Below are 21,324 nucleotides of genomic sequence, written 5' to 3' on the forward strand. Positions count from 1 at the left end.
AGACTCTAAATATTCTATACGAGGGATTTCAAAACTACCATTGGTTGGCCATCAGAGATTAGAATGATGTCTTGTTTGTCTGTGCCAAATGTCATTAAATGCTATACTACCAAAGCCTTTCTTACAGTACATAGTAAATGCCGGCGACCCCTCCTGTGGTGCGGGACGGCTATCTTCCAAAGATTGTCTGTCGCTGCGGAAAAATGCCCTAAAGCAGGCAGACAATTTCCCAGGCATATCAAAGTTCTGGTGTTACCTGGTTAAATAATTGTGCTTGCGAGTACAATGCTCCAAATTCAAATTTGTCAGGGTTAAATTAAAAATCGGGACACGATTCACCTGACCAAAGGACTGGGAGGCCCGATCGGGTTACTAAGGACAATGCAAAGGACCCACGTGTCTGGTGATTTTCAGCAAATTTACCCACCTCAAATATATGGACCCTCGTCAAGACGTCGTCTCGGGCTACAGCTCACCGTCCAGGGATGGGATTGTGCAGTTTCGTCGAGGAATTCACACTTCTCGTTATAGAGTGGCCGGTTCTGTTGGCACCGTCCGATCCCGGTCCAATAGCCGAGCCAACCTTCAATGAGACGAAGTCAATCTTGAGAGTCCCTATTCGGGCACCATCTGTGGAATCAGAAAAAATACAATATTACGGCTCTTACACCGAGCAAAGGAAAATACACCGATTACAAAACTGAACAGTATTCAACAAAGTACACAAATAGCTATTTGGCCGTCAATCCATCACAGAGACCACCAGCAGGGTTCAATGTGAGCAGTGACAGAATTTCCTATCTGGACATCGACGCATTTATACAATTTGTAAAATGATGTCCAGCCCTCTTACAGGTTAATCATACACTGGCTAGGGTCGCGCCAGGTTCACTTTCCTAATTTACATATCTTGTGCATGCGGTTTACTTTTCAATACATTTACTAACACACTCCATTATTCTTTAATTTAACATTTACACTCTTTACATATTGTTTTAATACAGACCAAACAATGTTTCGCATATTATATTCGGATAGCATTACTGTTCTTGTATACTTGTAGTTTAACATTGCTGATTCAAGTAATCCCCTGCTCCTGAGGTCAACAAAGGACAAGGTCTACATGAACCTAACATATAGCCTCAGGGCAGGTTGGACATTAACTCCTCTACAGAGGTTGGAGAGGTTAAGGCACAAACAAGGACACACGAGACAGCCATTTTAGATTACAGGGTGACTTTGTATAAAACCCCAAAATGGCGGTTTCTAAACTAAAATGGAGGCTTGATTCAAGATGGCGGCTTACATCAATTTCTAAGGTCAAAACCTTGCCGTAGAGAGTTATTCGCGTACAATTTTAAGCAACTTGGCATAGGCCAATATACATACAAATCGTTTGTAATAAGAGGCATAATTTAATATCCGATTTGACACCCCAACCCAGGCCATAGGGCCCGCCCAGAAGAACCAGAGTGCTGTAGGGGAGCAGTGGTGACAGTGGGTGAGCCCCCACTGAACCGGGGGGCTGCCCAGGAACATTTAAAGCACGGGCCATGCGCAGTGAATTGTGGGCCATCCCAGGTGGTGGATGGGACCACCCAATAAGACAAAATCTGCTGCGGTGCCAAGTCCCAAATGCCATCAAGGGTAGACTGTTCCTCAGCATCCATCTTTACCACTACACAGACAGGCAAAGACCACGTTTTATATGTTGTATGTTTTTGTTCATATATATATATATGTACACATATATTTATGTATATGTATATATATTCACTAACTAACAAAAACATTGTTAAAGGGACGTTATGGTTAAGTTGCACTAGCAAAAACCTATGAAATTCAATGAAAAAACGTTGTTAGAGGGACGTTATGGTTACAGGTAAAACCAAAAGAAAAAAGAAATTCGACAGTTATGGTAAGCTAAGCAACCATAACTCGTGCCACCAGTTTGCACTGCAAGCACTAACACCAAGGACATCAAAGATGCCATCACAATTCTCATTCATGACATCCGTGAACCAGATACATTGTGTCTGCACTCGGCACTCCCCCATTGGGAGTTGTCACATGTCAAACACGCATGCAGCAAGCACATACAAAACCTCTGCATTGCACACTATAATTTCTGTACACCATTCTATATTTACCATTACAAACTCTTATTACACGTTCCCACAAACATGCACAGATGTAACATACATAACACCACTTCTACCCAACTCCTCCACACCATGAAACACCCAATCACCAAAAAGTGTCACATTTAGCAGGATTCACAAACATACCACGGCCTGCACCAACCGTACCCACTGCCATTCAAAAATTATTGTGTCACTGGCAACCTATGCACAACAACTTCACAACATTGGGCCTACTTCAATAAATCTGCAGACAGCACTGTAACCAAGCACATATAAGATGCCCTTCAACCATACCCTCTTCCATACTCACATTACATAAACACAGCACCCTGTGTCCACACTACACATCTTCTCACTGCAATATCTCCTGACGTACACCAAATACTGTAGCATGTCCATCTATCACCAAAACCATGGAACCCACAATACACGCTTGGCAACCACTTGTGCTGATCTAGCATGTCTACAAAGGGCTCCACACCCACTCAACCAAACATCACCAACCTGTGCCCAATGCACTGTCAAACCTGCATTGCTGCAGTGTGTGTGATTCATACACATTTTACCCACCATAATGCAACCACTGGCACCAACACTCCTACCCAACCTCCATGCCGCAATGCATATGCACAGCGTTAAATGCAACAGTTACCATAATGTACACACATTACACTGTCTCAGGCACTCCTATGCCCTTTCATTCACATACTATTGTCTTACCCACTTCCACTCCGAAAGTTTTGTGTCACTGCCAACCTAACCACAAAATCCTCACAACATTGGCCATACTACAAACAATCCTCACACAGCACAATATCCAAGCACATATAATCTGCCATTCAACCATACCCTCTACTATACTAACAATATGCAAACACTGCACCCAGTGGCCACACTGCGTGCCTTTTCACTGCAGCATCTCCAACCACACATCAAACACTTTACCACGTTCTAACTGTCACCTCACCTGCAAACCAAACATACACACATCCCTCTTCTGCTGCTCAATTGCGTCTGAAATATGCTCCACACCCATTCTGTACAAGTCATCACCCTCTAACGGATGCAGAGTCAACAATGCATTAGTACTGTGGTTGTGCTGAAGACCTAGGCTCTTGAGTGCATGGCCTATGAATACAGAATAAGACATGCATTGCTGCAGTGGGTAAGCTCAAGGCCTAGGCTCTTGATTGCATTGCCTACAGTGTACTGCCTTCGGCCATGCACCCAATAGTCTAGGCCTTGCACACACTCACCGCAATGTAATACCACCATACATGTCACCATGTCATCAACTACGACAATCCACATGCACAGCACTGGCACCAGCACTCCTAACCAAGCTGCACACCACCATGGAGCTATGCAGGAAATAACTGCAACAATTACCATAATGTACAAATAAAGCACTGTCTCCTGCACCCCTGTGCACTTTCATTCGCATACTACAGCCGTACTCACTTCCATTCACAAAGTATTGTCTCACTGGCAACCTACCCACATACTGTTCGCAACATTGGCCTTACTCCAACCAATTTGCACACTCCACACTATGCAAGCACCCCCCTCTACCGGATGAAAAGTCAGACATGCATTGCTGCAGTGGGTGAGCTGAAGCCCTAAGCTCTTTAGTACATGGGCTCCAGCCTACGGCCTTCAGCCATGCACCCAATAGTCTAATCCTTCAACAAACCCACCACAAATAAATCTGCACACAGCACAGTAACCAAGCACATATAAGCTGCACTTCAACCATACCCTCTTCCATACTCACATTACATAAACACTGCGCCCTGTGGCCACACTACAACTCTTCTCACTGCACCATCTCCTGCCGTACACCAAATACTGTAGCATGTTGTAACTATCACCACAACCATGGAACGCACAATACACCCTTTGCAACTCACTTGTGCTGTTGTAGCACGTCTACAATGTGATCCACACCCATTCTCCAAACATCAGCACCTTGTGCCTAATGCACTGTCAAACCTGGATTGCTGCAGTGCCTGTACTCCTTGTACACATTCCCCGCACCGTAATGCAACCATTCATGCCAGCATTTCACTAAGTAGCACTATGCACATACGCACGACACTGCGTAACTTTTCACTGAGCATATCCAACCACACATCAAAAAGTCTCTTCTGCTGCTTCATTGCATCTGAAATATGCTCCACACCCATTCTGTACAAGTCACCACCATCTAATGGATGCACAGTCAACAATGCATTGCTGCCGTGGTTGTGCTCAAGCCTTAGGCTCTTCAGAGCATAGGCTCCGGCCTACCGCCTTTTGCCATGCACCCAATAGTCTAATCCTTCAACAGACCCACCGCAACTTCATGCACCCATGCATGCCACCATGTCCCCAACTACTGCAATCCATCCGCATAGCACAGGCACCCGCGTTCCCACCCACCCTATGCCATGTGAAATTCACTCCCCTTCTGAAATTCACCTGCCACCACTCAACATGGAAAGAGGTTGTTGCAAACAGGTCGTGGCAGAAGCTATCGTGCCATTACTACAGCTGTCTCAAATCACCACACACAGTTGTCGGCTGTCTAGGTACCCGTGAATTGGCGCAATACGCGCCAATACTGCAGCCACTCCTCCGTCTTCTTCCATCTATTTACATATGGCATATTAACAACTTCTCACTCCTCTACCTTTTCCCTCCCTTGTTGCGGCCAACACATGGTGTACTGTATATTTTGCAGACCCTTCCGTCGGCGCACTGTCTTCCGAGACACCATGGCAGCATTTTTCAAAGATTGTTGATGCACAGCACGCTTCCCTCCAGCCAACCACCGGCCGTGTCCAAAGTTCTCTGACAGCATACCGTACCACAAGCCAATGACACTTCGGTCCGCTGAGCGAACAGGGAAATGGGTCAGCGGAGTGGTCCCAGATATCACACATTTTTAGAGACGTACATTTCAGTCGTTTGCAACAAAAGTACTGGTCTGCTTTCTGACCCAAGCCCCCGCTCCTGCCGCAAATTCGGTGAAAATCTGCCGTGCCGTTCGGGCTTTTAGCCGTGCGCAAAGTTTTCCCCCATTCAGTCTATGGGAAAAAAGAACATTTTGGGACCCCACCTATCACTTTGCTCCCCTTGCACGAAACATCACCCAACTGGGCAAAAAAATTCAGATACGGCCATATACTTATTTTGCAAAGTTTGGTGAGGATTCCTCCTGGGGGGCGAAGGCATAAGATGCTGAAAAAGTGCTCTTCCTATGAGTTTAGCAACTTAACCATAACTACACGCCCGCTACCGGGGGCCGTGTAATGTATTTAAGTGTATATGTATAAGGGAACTAGGAATATAATGTTTAATATGGGAATACATCATTTTTAAATAAGTAGGGGTCCTGTTGGGATCCCTATAAAATCCACTTTGGTGTCTGTGTCCGATAAATAAGGTGATAACTCAGGGCATAGCCCATCTCCTGTTATCGTCAATTTTATTTTACAGGTGCAGCGCCCCTCCCTATACAGCTGGCCTGGTGGGTGCGAGTGGTGGTTACCATGGAAATAATCGCTGGTCGGTGGAAGCGATGTAGGCACCCCTTGCCAAGTTCAGGCCCAGAAACAAGGGTCTGCACATTGCTAAGCGTATACTGTTTGCATGCTATTCCTAATTTGTGCACACTCAAAAAGAATGTCATCAAAGAAGAGTGAAGGAGGCGGCGTGGCCAAGCGCCAACGGAGATAGCTGCATAGTTCTGGAGCTCCAGGAGCAGAGGAGAATTTTTACATGCTAAAAGTTATCTTTCTCTTTCTAAAATACTTATATTGAGGTAATACGATGATACAACATTTGTCTACGGCTTTCGCGCACCCACCGCGCTTCTGAACAACTCTAAGCTTCTATATTCATCGATTCCTGTCATGTATATTATGGTGCCGACTCACCTCAGAAAATCCGCTTGTACTTTCGGAGCGTTTATGATGGTTGCTTGTTCCTAGACCTTATCCGTGCAACGCCTTTTGGCAGTGGATCTCCTCGTTCCTCCCTGTGGAGTCTTCTGCCTGCACTTCAGCTGACTCTGCCGGTGAACCTTTTGCGAACTGCTCGGGTGTGTTGGTGGGCGAGGCCTCGCATCATAAATGTTTCCGATGCGTCCTGTCAGCTAACGAGCATACTCACTTAAGGTCTCCCGCTCGTGTTGGGAAGCACACCCTTACCACCACAAAGCCAGTAAGTCTTTTCCATATTCAGGAGTTTTCTGCCCATTCTTGCTCTCACAAGAATCAAAACTAAAACGAAATATACTCATTTGAGTACTATTAAGGTTTAATACAATTAAATCCTGATGTAATAGTTACCAAAAAATACCAATTATTGCTATGGTTCCATTTTAAATTTCTCTTAAAACACAGATGCACAGCACCTCATTATAACTTTTTTGTCTTTTTTTCCACTCATTCCCTGTGTTCCATAAGAGTTATTTGGAGCAACTTGCTATATTTCATTCACATTGTCACTGGAAGCCCTATTTATTGAGAAACACAAGTGGACATAAGAAGAATAATTTTATCTTTTGGAATCATAAGCATATACACCCCATAGCTAAACAAATAGATGTCGTTTCTTGGTAAATGTTGGTACTGCTACTTGCCTGTCTCATTGTCAACTACGACAATATTCTTAGGGTAACTTGCTCTTTCCCTTATAAGATTCCAGTAAATATAAATCTTGCCACAAGTATTGTGAGGTATTTGTTTTCTCTTTTTCTTTATTTATATCCTCAGTCCCTTCAAACCAATTTTTGCCTACGGTTTATACTTTAAGCACCTATTTGAGCACACTTTCTTCAGACTTCATAATTCCAAGTCAACTTAATCTATTATAATGGCTGATCTCACTAAAATTATGACATCGTCTGACAACGCACCATTTAACGCCTGTATGGAGAAAATCCTAGAGGAACTTGGCAATATACGATCCTCCATTTCCTCGTTGGATTCCCGCTCCTCCTCCATACAAGAAAAGATTAAAGAATTTAAAAGTGAGAGAGTTGAGGGTTTCCGGAACATGCAAGGAAGACTTGCGCAACTGGAAAATGAAGTCACTTAATCTTCGTTTTTACGGAATCCCTGAAAAAATCAAAGGAGATGACCCCATCCGTTTTCTTACTAATTGGATCCCCTCAACACTAGGGATCACCTATTCACCTCCACTAGAATTGCAACGTGCTCACAGAATCAGACCCCGGTTCTCCAACAACAACTCCTCGCCTAGACTGTTCATTACGTGGTTCCTTAGACATCAGTAAGCACGTCTAATCCTACTAGCTGCCAGGAAAAGCTCCCCATCCTCTTCCAGAGCAACAGAATGTTTATCCAGAATCACCCAAGTCAAAAGGAAAAGATTCCTGGATGAGACCTCTCCTGAAAACACTTAACATCAGGTATGATGTGTTAGACCCAGCTAAAATGATTATTACCATCCCTGACGGCCCCACTAAAGAATTCATAGACCCAAACCATCTTCATAATTTTCTTCAAGCCTTACAAATGACACCAATGGATATTACCCCTCCCCCCCAGATCCCTTTGGTCACCACCCACAAATCGGATCCTCCTCTTCTTTCGCCAACTTTCAGAATACCCAAGAATCAACATATCAAATTCACAACTAAACGCAGCAGGTCAACATCCTCTATTCCACTTGACGCACCATCCACCTCAACTCATCTCAGGGACAAATCAAGATCTCCCATTAAATCAATTGATCCATCTCTCGCTAATTTACAGACTTGAATTACTCAAAATATGTTTTTTAAGCTTCATTGTCGCCTTTACCAACATGTAATTTATTACCTACTAAATGTTTTGGCCTTGTTACTTCTTAGTTATTATTAATTATTCAATATGTTCATACTCATACAACTTTGGCTATGACTCTCTCTTCCTGCTCTTTGCTTCTACTAGCCTATGCGTACTCCGTCTCTGCACTCTGCTTCCCCATCATACTCTTACACACTTTCTTTCTAGCTAATCTCACCTTTACCATTATGTCATTACTTATTCTAATACATCCCTTCTTATCCCACCTCTTCATTCTTATATGTTCTCTCCTCTATTGTCGTCGCCCCCTCAATTTGTGTTACTCCTTTTACTCCAATTTTAATAATGTATTTGGTACTTTTTATTCCATAAATGCCTTAAAATACTTAATGTTTTATGCACTGCAGCTTATGAATGTTTTGCTTTTGTATACATTTTACCCTACTTTAGCCATTATCCTTTACTTATTTACAAATGTCTATTAAATTCATTTCATGGAATGTTAAAGCATTTGGACATTCTATTAAGCATAGTAAGGTTTTATCTCAACTTGTTAAGCAAAAACCTGATACCATATGTCCCCAAGAAACTCATTTGAGTTCAGATAGTGAAAACCTCAGGATTAGGGCCCCTTGGATTAGTCATACACTTTATTCAAATGCACTAGATAAGAAAAGAGGAGTTTCTGTTTTGATAAATAAGCATCTGAATGTCTGATTAATTGATGAAGATAAAGACCCTGAAGGACGATGCAATCATCAACAATCATGATCAACATCAATAATTTACCTGTTACCTGTTACATGTATATGGTCCTAATGCTCCCAACCCCCTTTCTGGTATAATTTCATCACTAAGCTCTCACAAAAGAGCCCTGATAAACTCATTTTTTGTGGTGATATGAACCAGATCCTTGACTTTGCCCTTGATCGAAAATCTTCCTCTAACTTTAGTAACTCCAAATCTTGAAACAGTTTTCTAAAATTGTTACAAAATCTAAACCTAGTTGATTCCTGGCGATTCTGCCATCCTGATACCAAAGATTTAACATTCTATTCCCCTCCCCCATCAATCCATTTCCAGGTTAGACTATGGGCCTCATTAGGAACCTGGCGGTCCCGTAATGAACGGTGCCAGTACGGGACCAGCACCGTTCATTACGGGCTGCCCTATTACGAGGACTGCTGCGGGACCTTCTAAGGAACGCCTGGTCAGACCAAGCGTCCTTAGCGGGTCCCGCTAGCAGTCCAGGATGCTAAAAACGGGCCCATCATTAACATCCTCTCCTTTCCCATTGAACTCTATGGGGCTCAAATGGGAATGGGGATACATTTTTTACCGGGTCCCAGAAAAGGGCAATTACCAGCAACAGCCGTGCCCGTAATAAGGGCACGGCTATCGCCAGGGTCGTAATGAGGCCCTATATCTTTGTTAACTCCTCTCTAACTTCCACCATTTTGCACTCAGATATTGGTCCCATTACTATTTCTGATCATGCACCTGTATACACCACCCTCGATTGGCTACCCATTAATAAACGTTCTCCCAGGTGGACATTTAATTTGTTCCTACTTAAAGATAAATTATTCATTGAAAAAGCAAATTATTTTATTAAAGAATTATTTCTCAACGATCGTCCGGAGCACACCTCCTTTAACAATAACTGGGACGCCTTCAAAGCTACTCTTTGTGGCTTTATAATACAATTTGTTGCCATCAAAAAAAGACAATCTGATCTCATTCATAACAACATCTTAACGTCAATTAAACAACTTGAACAATCCAACTACGCTAACCCGGATCCTACCACCATGAAAGTACTTATGGCTAAACACATTGAATACAAAAAAATCTGCACTGATAGAGACGCTAATTCATTATTGAAATCCAGAATGAAACTCCACTGTGGATCCAACAAAGCTGGTAAAATGCTAGCCTCTTACTTAAAAAAAAAATCCCTCATCACCCAAATCCTCTCTTCTGATGGCAGCAGATTAACCATACCAAAAGATATTAATGATGCCTTTCTTGACTTCGACTCCAATCTTTATACCTCTGATCCCTCTATTAACAATTTGGATATTTCTTCTTTCTTGGAAACAAATAAAAAAGTAAATCCCCACAATCCGATTGACCTATCTCCCCTTAATGCTCCTATCTCCCTTACTGAAAGTAAACAAGCCATTCTCGATCTAAAAAATAATAAAGCCCCGGGCCCCAATGAGTTCACCGCAGACTTTTATAAAACTTTCATTGATTGCATTTCACCAAAACTTTTAGATTAATATTCCTACTTTGCTGAAATAGGTCAAAGCCCTGGCTCTTTTGGTGAGGGTCTTTTTGTTCTGTTTCCCAATCCTGACAAAGAACTCAATTAAAAACTACAGATCCATCCCTCTTATAAACTCTCACTCAAAATGTTTTGCTAAGATCCTCACAAAACATTTTGAATCACACATTCCCAAGCTCATACACCCTGATCAATCTGGTTTTATCAACAATCATTACACTTCATCTAACTCCAGGCTGTTATTTAACATACTTTCTCATTCACAAAATTCTCTAGACCCTCTAGCCCTTCTTGCCCTTGCCGTGTTTCCTGGCCTTTCATGTTCCAATCGTAATCTTGGCATGGCCTCCCTCCTCATTTCATCAATCTTATCAACATTATTTACTCTTCTCCCACCACCTGTATCCTTATAAATAATTCCCTCTCATCTTCTTTTCAAATACAAAGAGGAACTTGTCAAGGTTTTCCTTTATCTCCTCTTCTTTTCAATCTCGCTTTAGAACCCCTTCTTCAAAATATTAGAACGAACACTAATATCAAAGACATTTGCATAAACAATATTGAAACTAAATGATCTGCTTATGCAGATTACATTTTACTCTACCTTTCTAACTCCACCTCCTCTAACATTTAATATCTAATATAAATAACTTTTCCTTACTCTTCGGATACAAATTGAATTTTGATAAGTCTGAAATTATGCCTCTCACTCTCACTAATTCTTATAATCTCTCCAATACTCCTTTATCTGGACTGTCATGGCAGCCCTCTCATATTAAATATTTAGGGCTTCTAGTTACCAAAGATATTCACAATACTATTCATCTAACCACTGAACTTCTCATCGAAAAAGTAACAGAAATGACTTCAAAATGGTCTTCTCTTTTCTTATGCTGGTGGGGATGTCTCAATGCTATTAAAATGATGATCTGCCCCATTATCCTGTATTCATTATCCATGATCGCTACTGTTATCCATGCCTCTTTATTCCAAAATCTTGACTCCCTTCCTTAAATTCTTATGGAATCATAAAGTACCATGTATTGCCATTAATAGATTAAGACTTCCCAAATCCTCAGGAGGAGTTAAATCCCCTAACTTTCAACTATATCATTAAGCTTTTGTTCTAAAACAACTATCTTTAAACATTATGAACCTCACCTTGATAGTGCGCCGCCTTGGGTTAATATTGAAGCTAGTCTTATTTCTCCCTTTTCCCTCTCCCATTTCTTAATGATCTCTACATGGCCCAACATTAGTTCCTTCCCATTATTACACTTTTAAACCATCTGGAATAAGCTTCTTCCTAAGTATTTCACTAAAATCAAGCCTGACAACCTTTTTCTCTGGTCCAATCAACAAAACTCCACCAAATCCAATCTCATCACTATCTATAGATGGTATTCATCTGGCATCAAAGTTCAAACAACTATATCATAACTCCGAAGTAATCCCCTTTCCACAGTTATGTTTACAATACAAAATCCCTACCTCAGATCTTCCCTTTCACACATCCCTCATTAAATCTATTAATAAATTCATGCCCACTCTCAACCAAAACTCCCCATCACCCCTTTTGTATTTCTTGATTAGCAGTCCCTCAATTAATGCTTCCAAACTTTATACATTTCTGAATGATCCCCTTCTCCCAACTCACTCAACACGAGTACTGTCAGACAGTGGGAAATTGACTGGGACTTACAACCTACCCCGGACCACTGGACTAAAATATGGAAAATTTGTCATTCAACATCTATTGCCGCCAATGTTACCCACACCCGTTTTTTTTCATTTTTCATCACACTTTTCTTACTCGTTTACGTATTGCCAAAGCTTTAGACAATGTACCTAACGGCCGTTGGTCTTGTACTGAGGCTAATGCAGACTTTATTCATTTAATCTTCAAATGTAAACATGTGCATGCTTTTTGGTCTTTGATTTGGTCACAGTTGAAATCAATATTTCACATATCAGAACCCCTAACACTTGTTAACCTAATGATTGGATCTATTGTTAATCCAACTATAAGTCAGATTGATTCCCCTTCCTTGTTTAATTTGGTCATATACATTGCTTTTCAGAATATTGCATATAATTGGAAAAATGCAACCAACCTATTGTATAATATCTGGTGGAACTCTATCTGCCTACCCACCGAATAGAAAAATGCCATGCCTCTTCATTGGATGATTTGCATAAGCTTAATTAAAACATGAATATTTTTGTTCAGTATTTTAGCACTTACAATTACATTTTATTAGCTTGTTGGTATTCTATCCCTACCCTCTCTTTTCCTTTTGCTTTCCATCATGTCCATGTGTCTCTGTCCTCCCCTGTTTGTGTCTCATTTATTATACAATTTCAATAAGGTTATTGATCCTGACGTGATCAACATGTTCGTGATCAACTGTTCTTTTGGTTTGTAATTTTTCAGATCATTTAATGTTCAATAATGGTATACCTGCTTCTGCACACCATTTTAATTTGTTCAACTAATAATAATAAAAATATGTAAACAGGATAGAAGAGTTAAGGATAGTCTCACACAACTGAGCTTCTTAGTTGTGTTTGCTTGTATTGAGAAGCTCTAGATTATCCTCAGTAACAGGCAGCAAAGTGTGCTTTAGCTGCATAAGGGACTGTGCTGCCAGCCTCAGACCAGGGGTGCATCGCCCGCTATGCTTGTCTTTTATACAGAGTCCTTTGGGCTTCTCAAGAAATTAGAGGACGGACGGTGTTAAAAGTCTGGCCATGCCGCCCCCCATTATTGTGCTAACAGTGCAACACACTGATTGACAGGAGAGGAGTTCTTGGCGTGTGTTGAGGGGCTGAGCAGGTAAGGTAAGTGTTCACATGAGTGTGCAAGTGTACATATATGTTGGTGTATGTTTGTTTTTATGTATGCATGCATGCAAGAGTTGTCTGAATGAACTATGAATGCATGGGTGAAAGTGTTTGTGAGCATGTGTGAGCATGTGTTTAGGGATAGTTGGGGCACTAAATTTAGGGGTAGGAGCTGCTGGAAGCATGGAATTCTTGTTTTCCGTTGCCATTGATGCACAGTAAAGATCAAATAATGTACATCAAGGGTAAAGCAAACATTTTAAGTGTTATTACATGACCAAACTGATCTACATTAGTTTTTAGCACACAAAAACACTTATTGGGGTCCACCTTTTCAGTGTGGAGGCTGATCCTTATGTTGGTACCATTTAATGGGTGACCTCAGAGGATGGATTTCACAGAAGATTCCTCATAATGTATGGGGGCTCCTGTCCTTAGGCATGGGGTGCCTGGGGCTGTTGTCCATTTCAGAGACGATTGTGTGATTTCATAAAAACTTGGGGCCACATTTCAGTGAGGAACTATTTTTACTTTTTATTCGACCTTCATAAGAAGTGTGTGGTCCCTGAGTTATACGTCACTCGGTAGTATTTCAAGAGTGAGGTTTTTGTAGGAGAAATTTAAACTTTAAAAGCAACGAACTTCGTCCATAGTGCAGAGTTATATGGTGTTGTTCACAGGGTATCCCGAGTTGGTTTTTGGAATATCCTTAGTTAAAAAGTGGTCGACCGGTTTCGATGAATTTAATTGATCATCTTCTTCAGGACCTTGATTTTGGCTTGTCTCTAGGAGATCAGGGGTATGGAAGGGGCACCGTCATCCCTTTTACCTAAGAGAAATCAAACCGAAATGGGTTTTAAATCTTGAGGTCACAGTGGTTCTTGAAGTTTTATTCTGTGGTATTTTCTATTAACTTAATACAATTAAATTGATATGCTAGCATTTTTTGACAGTCATTTGGCTATTTAGGCTAAAATGGACATAGAAGGCAGCTGGTGATTACCTCATATATAGTAACTGACAGCCGGGTCTTTTTTGTCATGCGTGACTCCAGTCCTGTAAGACATTAACAAGGTGTTTTTTATAAGACAAAAGCCTACGTGAGGCTGTATCATAAATGAGTCGTAATACAATTATAGGAGTGTCTAGTACCGTCTGATTTGGGGTTGACAGACGAAGCGCTGGTGTGCATTCATATCTCTGTGTTTACTTCCAAATGCGGTTCGCGGTATAGTGCGGGGAAACCCTTTGTTCTAAGAAGCGCCACTTTCTTGTAAAGAGGTGCTGTCCCAGTACCAGGCGCTTATGCCGTGTGGGAATACATCTGCCCACATTCATGCATCTGCCCACATAAAGACTCTACATGAAAAACATGTACATGCGCGGTGAATAGGTCTACATCCCAGTCCAAGATACCGGTCGCGGGCGCGGCTGGTATCCCAATAATAGTTCGCGGTCATGCGCGAGTGATCTTAATTCTGAAAGGGCCACGAGTGTTGACGCGTAAATCGCGTTCGACTTGGAATTCACTCACCGTATGGCACAAATGCTTGCTGGTGTCTGTGAGACGCCGAAGGAGTTGTTCAGTTTTAGCAACCGTTGCCCAGCAACGGCGGCATTTATACGTTGGCCGTTTTTGCTGTTGATGATCCTCATTTTTGGGGGCCATCTTAGAGTGACTAGAGTTACATTTAAGGGGTATGCATTTTTGCACGGGCGGTTTAAGTGCGGGCTGCAAAGTAGCTGATGCAGTAGCCTTACTTTCTTATGACTCCTGTATTCATTATGGCAATCCTTTTTTTTAAAAAAATATATATACAGTGGTCTCATTCCCTTATTAGTTTTTAGAAGGGGGGAAAAAAGCAAAGACAGTTTGTTATTCTAAGCAATATCCAAATTGTATTTTTGCCACCTACATATGTATTCGCCTTCTGTCTTCATCAAGGATGCTGGGCAGGGGACTAGGCGTAATTGCGATTCCTTATTTTGCGTGGCTTGGTGATTGAGTTATGTATAGGGGCGGGCGCAGGGCGGGGCCTCAGCACTACTTGACTGCGGAGAGGAGGTTCCACATATGTAGGGGGTGTACATTATCGTTTCTCAGGTGTATCCCCAATAAGCGGAATCCCATATTGAGTTTCTTGTCATGCTTCTTCGTCTCTTTTTTGAACAATATCTTCATTTCATTAGGGCCAGGCTGTTCCACTGGATTTCTTCATTGAGTCCATTTTTCTCTGTATTGAGTCTAAAAATCCAGAGTTGTTCTCGTTTCAGGAGCATTTTTCCAAAATCCCCTCCCCTTCTGGGTGGGGTTAGTTTTTCCAAGATGGTCCATGTGAAGTCTTCTTGTTTGTGACCTTTTTTCACGAAATGGTTCACAAGGGGGGCTGTCAGTTTTTTTGTACGAATACATGATTTGTGTTCAATAAGTCTAGTTTTTACTTCTCTCGTTGTCATGCCTACATATCGTAGGGTGCATGGGCACGTGATGAGGTAGATTACCCCTTTGGATTTGCAATTGGTGAAACTCCTCTGTTGCCATGGTGTGTGCCATCCGATCTCGATCGATTTGCTGCGTGTGGTTTGGGCGCACATTGAGCACCCTCCACATGGTGTGTGTCCCATTGGCTTGTTGGCTCCCCAGATAGTATTCTCCGACTCATTGTTGCTTGGTTCTCTCATAGTGTGGACCAGACTGTCCCTTAGATTTCTACGTCTTTTGATGGCAAAGGACGGTAGAGGCAAGGAGCTGGCGCCTGTATTTAGGATGGGCCAAAGTTTTTTTATTTCTCTTTTGATGCGGTTGAACATGGGGGAATAACTCATTACTGCTGTTATTTCTTCTCTTTTTTCATCTTTTTTGTGTTGTTGGAGAGTAATTTCTCTCGGTATATTTCTTGCCCTTTTGTATGTGTCATTAATGATTCTTTTCGGATAGCCTCTTTTTTTCAGTTGTTTCTTGAGAGCTGCAGATTGTTCTTTGAAATCTTCCAATCTTGTACATGTCCTGCGGTACCGGAGGAATTGTCCAAATGGGAGATTATCCCTCAGGGCTTTCGGGTGATAGCTGTTGTATTGTAGTAGTGAATTCCTATCAGTGTCTTTTTTGTAGACCCGTGCCAGCAGTTCATTTCCTTGGTTTTTGATATGAAGGTCCAGGAAGTGTGTCTCTGTTCTGTTGGCCTCAATGGTGAATCTCAAGTGTGCATTACAGTTGTTCAGCCACTGGTGGAAGGCTGTGAGTTCTTGTTCAGACCCTTCAAATATCATGAGGACATCGTCGATGTACCTTTTCCAGACCTTTATTTTGTCCCGATAGGGATTTGTGTCTTCATATACGAATTCCTTTTCAAAATGTTCAACATAGAGATTAGCCAAACTAGGCGCAAAAGTTGCGCCCATTGCTGTCCCGGAAATCTGCTGAAAGAATACGTTTTCCAGAATGAAAAAGTTTCTAGTTAGGGCTATTCTAGCAAGTTCTGTGATGAAGCCCACATGTCCTGGGGTTAGACTCTGGTCATTAGTCAGGGTTCTTCTTACCATTTCCACTGTCTCCTGCTGAGGAATACTGGTATAGAGTGCTTCGATGTCCATTGTTACTAGCCATTGGTTAGTTCCATCAAAAGGGAGAGCAGTGAGCAGATTTAGTATCTAACCCCAGGACATGTGGGCTTCATCACAGAACTTGCTAGAATAGCCCTAACTAGAAACTTTTTCATTCTGGAAAACGTATTCTTTCAGCAGATTTCCGGGACAGCAATGGGCGCAACTTTTGCGCCTAGTTTGGCTAATCTCTATGTTGAACATTTTGAAAAGGAATTCGTATATGAAGACACAAATCCCTATCGGGACAAAATAAAGGTCTGGAAAAGGTACATCGACGATGTCCTCATGATATTTGAAGGGTCTGAACAAGAACTCACAGCCTTCCACCAGTGGCTGAACAACTGTAATGCACACTTGAGATTCACCATTGAGGCCAACAGAACAGAGACACACTTCCTGGACCTTCATATCAAAAACCAAGGAAATGAACTGCTGGCACGGGTCTACAAAAAAGACACTGATAGGAATTCACTACTACAATACAACAGCTATCACCCGAAAGCCCTGAGGGATAATCTCCCATTTGGACAATTCCTCCGGTACCGCAGGACATGTACAAGATTGGAAGATTTCAAAGAACAATCTGCAGCTCTCAAGAAACAACTGAAAAAAAGAGGCTATCCGAAAAGAATCATTAATGACACATACAAAAGGGCAAGAAATATACCGAGAGAAATTACTCTCCAACAACACAAAAAAGATGAAAAAAGAGAAGAAATAACAGCAGTAATGAGTTATTCCCCCATGTTCAACCGCATCAAAAGAGAAATAAAAAAACTTTGGCCCATCCTAAATACAGGCGCCAGCTCCTTGCCTCTACCGTCCTTTGCCATCAAAAGACGTAGAAATCTAAGGGACAATCTGGTCCACACTATGAGAGAACCAAGCAACAATGAGTCGGAGAATACTATCTGGGGAGCCAACAAGCCAATGGGACACACACCATGTGGAGGGTGCTCAATGTGCGCCCAAACCACACGCAGCAAATCGATCGAGATCGGATGGCACACACCATGGCAACAGAGGAGTTTCACCAATTGCAAATCCAAAGGGGTAATCTACCTCATCACGTGCCCATGCACCCTACGATATGTAGGCATGACAACGAGAGAAGTAAAAACTAGACTTATTGAACACAAATCATGTATTCGTACAAAAAAACTGACAGCCCCCCTTGTGAACCATTTCGTGAAAAAAGGTCACAAACAAGAAGACTTCACATGGACCATCTTGGAAAAACTAACCCCACCCAGAAGGGGAGGGGATTTCGGAAAAATGCTCCTGAAACGAGAACAACTCTGGATTTTTAGACTCAATACAGAGAAAAATGGACTCAATGAAGAAATCCAGTGGAACAGCCTGGCCCTAATGAAATGAAGATATTGTTCAAAAAAGAGACGAAGAAGCATGACAAGAAACTCAATATGGGATTCCGCTTATTGGGGATACACCTGAGAAACGATAATGTACACCCCCTACATATGTGGAACCTCCTCTCCGCAGTCAAGTAGTGCTGAGGCCCCGCCCTGCGCCCGCCCCTATACATAACTCAATCACCAAGCCACGCAAAATAAGGAATCGCAATTACGCCTAGTCCCCTGCCCAGCATCCTTGATGAAGACAGAAGGCGAATACATATGTAGGTGGCAAAAATACAATTTGGATATTGCTTAGAATAACAAACTGTCTTTGCTTTTTTCCCCCCTTCTAAAAACTAATAAGGGAATGAGACCACTGTATATATATTTTTTTAAAAAAAAGGATTGCCATAATGAATACAGGAGTCATAAGAAAGTAAGGCTACTGCATCAGCTACTTTGCAGCCCGCACTTAAACCGCCCGTGCAAAAATGCATACCCCTTAAATGTAACTCTAGTCACTCTAAGATGGCCCCCAAAAATGAGGATCATCAACAGCAAAAACGGCCAACGTATAAATGCCGCCGTTGCTGGGCAACGGTTGCTAAAACTGAACAACTCCTTCGGCGTCTCACAGACACCAGCAAGCATTTGTGCCATACGGTGAGTGAATTCCAAGTCGAACGCGATTTACGCGTCAACACTCGTGGCCCTTTCAGAATTAAGATCACTCGCGCATGACCGCGAACTATTATTGGGATACCAGCCGCGCCCGCGACCGGTATCTTGGACTGGGATGTAGACCTATTCACCGCGCATGTACATGTTTTTCATGTAGAGTCTTTATGTGGGCAGATGCATGAATGTGGGCAGATGTATTCCCACACGGCATAAGCGCCTGGTACTGGGACAGCACCTCTTTACAAGAAAGTGGCGCTTCTTAGAACAAAGGGTTTCCCCGCACTATACCGCGAACCGCATTTGGAAGTAAACACAGAGATATGAATGCACACCAGCGCTTCGTCTGTCAACCCCAAATCAGACGGTACTAGACACTCCTATAATTGTATTACGACTCATTTATGATACAGCCTCACGTAGGCTTTTGTCTTATAAAAAACACCTTGTTAATGTCTTACAGGACTGGAGTCACGCATGACAAAAAAGACCCGGCTGTCAGTTACTATATATGAGGTAATCACCAGCTGCCTTCTATGTCCATTTTAGCCTAAATAGCCAAATGACTGTCAAAAAATGCTAGCATATCAATTTAATTGTATTAAGTTAATAGAAAATACCACAGAATAAAACTTCAAGAACCACTGTGACCTCAAGATTTAAAACCCATTTCGGTTTGATTTCTCTTAGGTAAAAGGGATGACGGTGCCCCTTCCATACCCCTGATCTCCTAGAGACAAGCCAAAATCAAGGTCCTGAAGAAGATGATCAATTAAATTCATCGAAACCGGTCGACCACTTTTTAACTAAGGATATTCCAAAAACCAACTCGGGATACCCTGTGAACAACACCATATAACTCTGCACTATGGACGAAGTTCGTTGCTTTTAAAGTTTAAATTTCTCCTACAAAAACCTCACTCTTGAAATACTACCGAGTGACGTATAACTCAGGGACCACACACTTCTTATGAAGGTCGAATAAAAAGTAAAAATAGTTCCTCACTGAAATGTGGCCCCAAGTTTTTATGAAATCACACAATCGTCTCTGAAATGGACAACAGCCCCAGGCACCCCATGCCTAAGGACAGGAGCCCCCATACATTATGAGGAATCTTCTGTGAAATCCATCCTCTGAGGTCACCCATTAAATGGTACCAACATAAGGATCAGCCTCCACACTGAAAAGGTGGACCCCAATAAGTGTTTTTGTGTGCTAAAAACATTGTTTTGAATAACACTTCGGGAAAAATTTTGAAGTCTAAATGCCTCCCTGAATGTGATCCAGTGATCTACATTAGTACCACCAGTCTGCAAATATTTTCTTAATGTGGCATGGCATTATTTTTTACTTGGCATGAAGTGTAAACCAAACATGGTAAGTGTTATTACACAGGTAGACTAGTCTAGATTTAGTAGTGGCAGTCTGCATCTACTTTCATGATGAGGATGGCATTTTTTACTCCTCATCACGGACAAAAAAAAGATGATGAATGTTATTATGTGGCTAGAATGTCCTTCATTGGTGGTGTCAGTCTGCATTTATTTTCTTACTCTGACATAGCATTTTTGCTGGCCATTAAGGTTAAAGCAAACTTGATGACTGTTATTATGTGGCTAGTCTTCCCATATATTGTTAGTGTGGCATGGCATTTTTGTACTGGGCATCAAGGATAAAAGCAGAAATAAGTGTGATTACATTGCATATTGGCGAACATTGGTATAGCCAGTCTGGATATACTTTCTTTTTGTGGCAGGACATTTTTTATTGGGTGGCGGTTCCTTTATGGTAATACTGGAATATATATCGTTGCAGCCTGCAAGTGCATGTTGTTCCTCCTCGAATATGGCATCATGAAAATGTGTTGGAAAATGCTCCTGTGCACTGTTGTTGACTTGCATCTATTGTTTATCTTTTCATAACTATCATATAAAAACCTATTTCAAACGGTGTGGGCTGTTACACAATTTTTACAGTAAGTGAATTAAAATGCATCATGTTACCGCATTACTTTAAAGAACATTTTGGAGAAGAACCCCCTGCCCCCTCATAGCCCTTCTTTGTTCATTTGGGCTCCCTCTCTGTGCTCTTGTCGCTCCCACGTATTTGGCACAAGTACCTACACCTGTCCAGTTACAAAATAATCCCCAGATGCCACTGGGAATGGTTAGAGATTTTAAAATAAGCTATAGGCTTCAAATTCAACCTCTGCTTTGGCCAATCCAGCCTTTGCTTGAGCCAGAGGTAGTTTTAGGTCTTGTGTTGGGTTGGATAGTCTGTTTCTCCAGAGTTGATAAAGAGACCTTTATTGAGACCTGGGAACCACAAATGATGCTATGACTTATGCTTTGCTCGCTCCCCTAAAACAATCAAATAACTGTCCCATGGCGCCCCTTCCTCGCGTTTTGCTTTATTTGTTCCATTCATCGTGGTTGCTAGGTGTAGGAATTCTGTAACATTATGCAGCCCTCATTGTTTCTTAAATAGCCTGTCCAGTCATCAATAGTCATGCTGCACCTGCAAAATGATAAGATGATCATTCTATACCAAATGTATGTCCTTTTTAATATTGTATTTACTTTAAGATGAATTAAAAATAAATTCT

General features: G+C 41.9%; 1 protein-coding gene across 1 annotated transcript in view; it reads left to right on the forward strand.

The window, feature by feature from the left end:
* Nucleotides 1–21,324, forward strand: part of PAPPA2 (pappalysin 2) — a 1,097,660-nt gene that overhangs the window by 796,540 nt on the left and 279,796 nt on the right. The gene's annotated exons all lie outside the window — the stretch shown is intronic.

The sequence above is a fragment of the Ambystoma mexicanum genome, chromosome 1q, assembly GCF_040938575.1.
Source record: "Ambystoma mexicanum isolate Mex_15411 chromosome 1q, UKY_AmexF1_1, whole genome shotgun sequence".
Taxonomy (NCBI): domain Eukaryota; kingdom Metazoa; phylum Chordata; class Amphibia; order Caudata; family Ambystomatidae; genus Ambystoma; species Ambystoma mexicanum.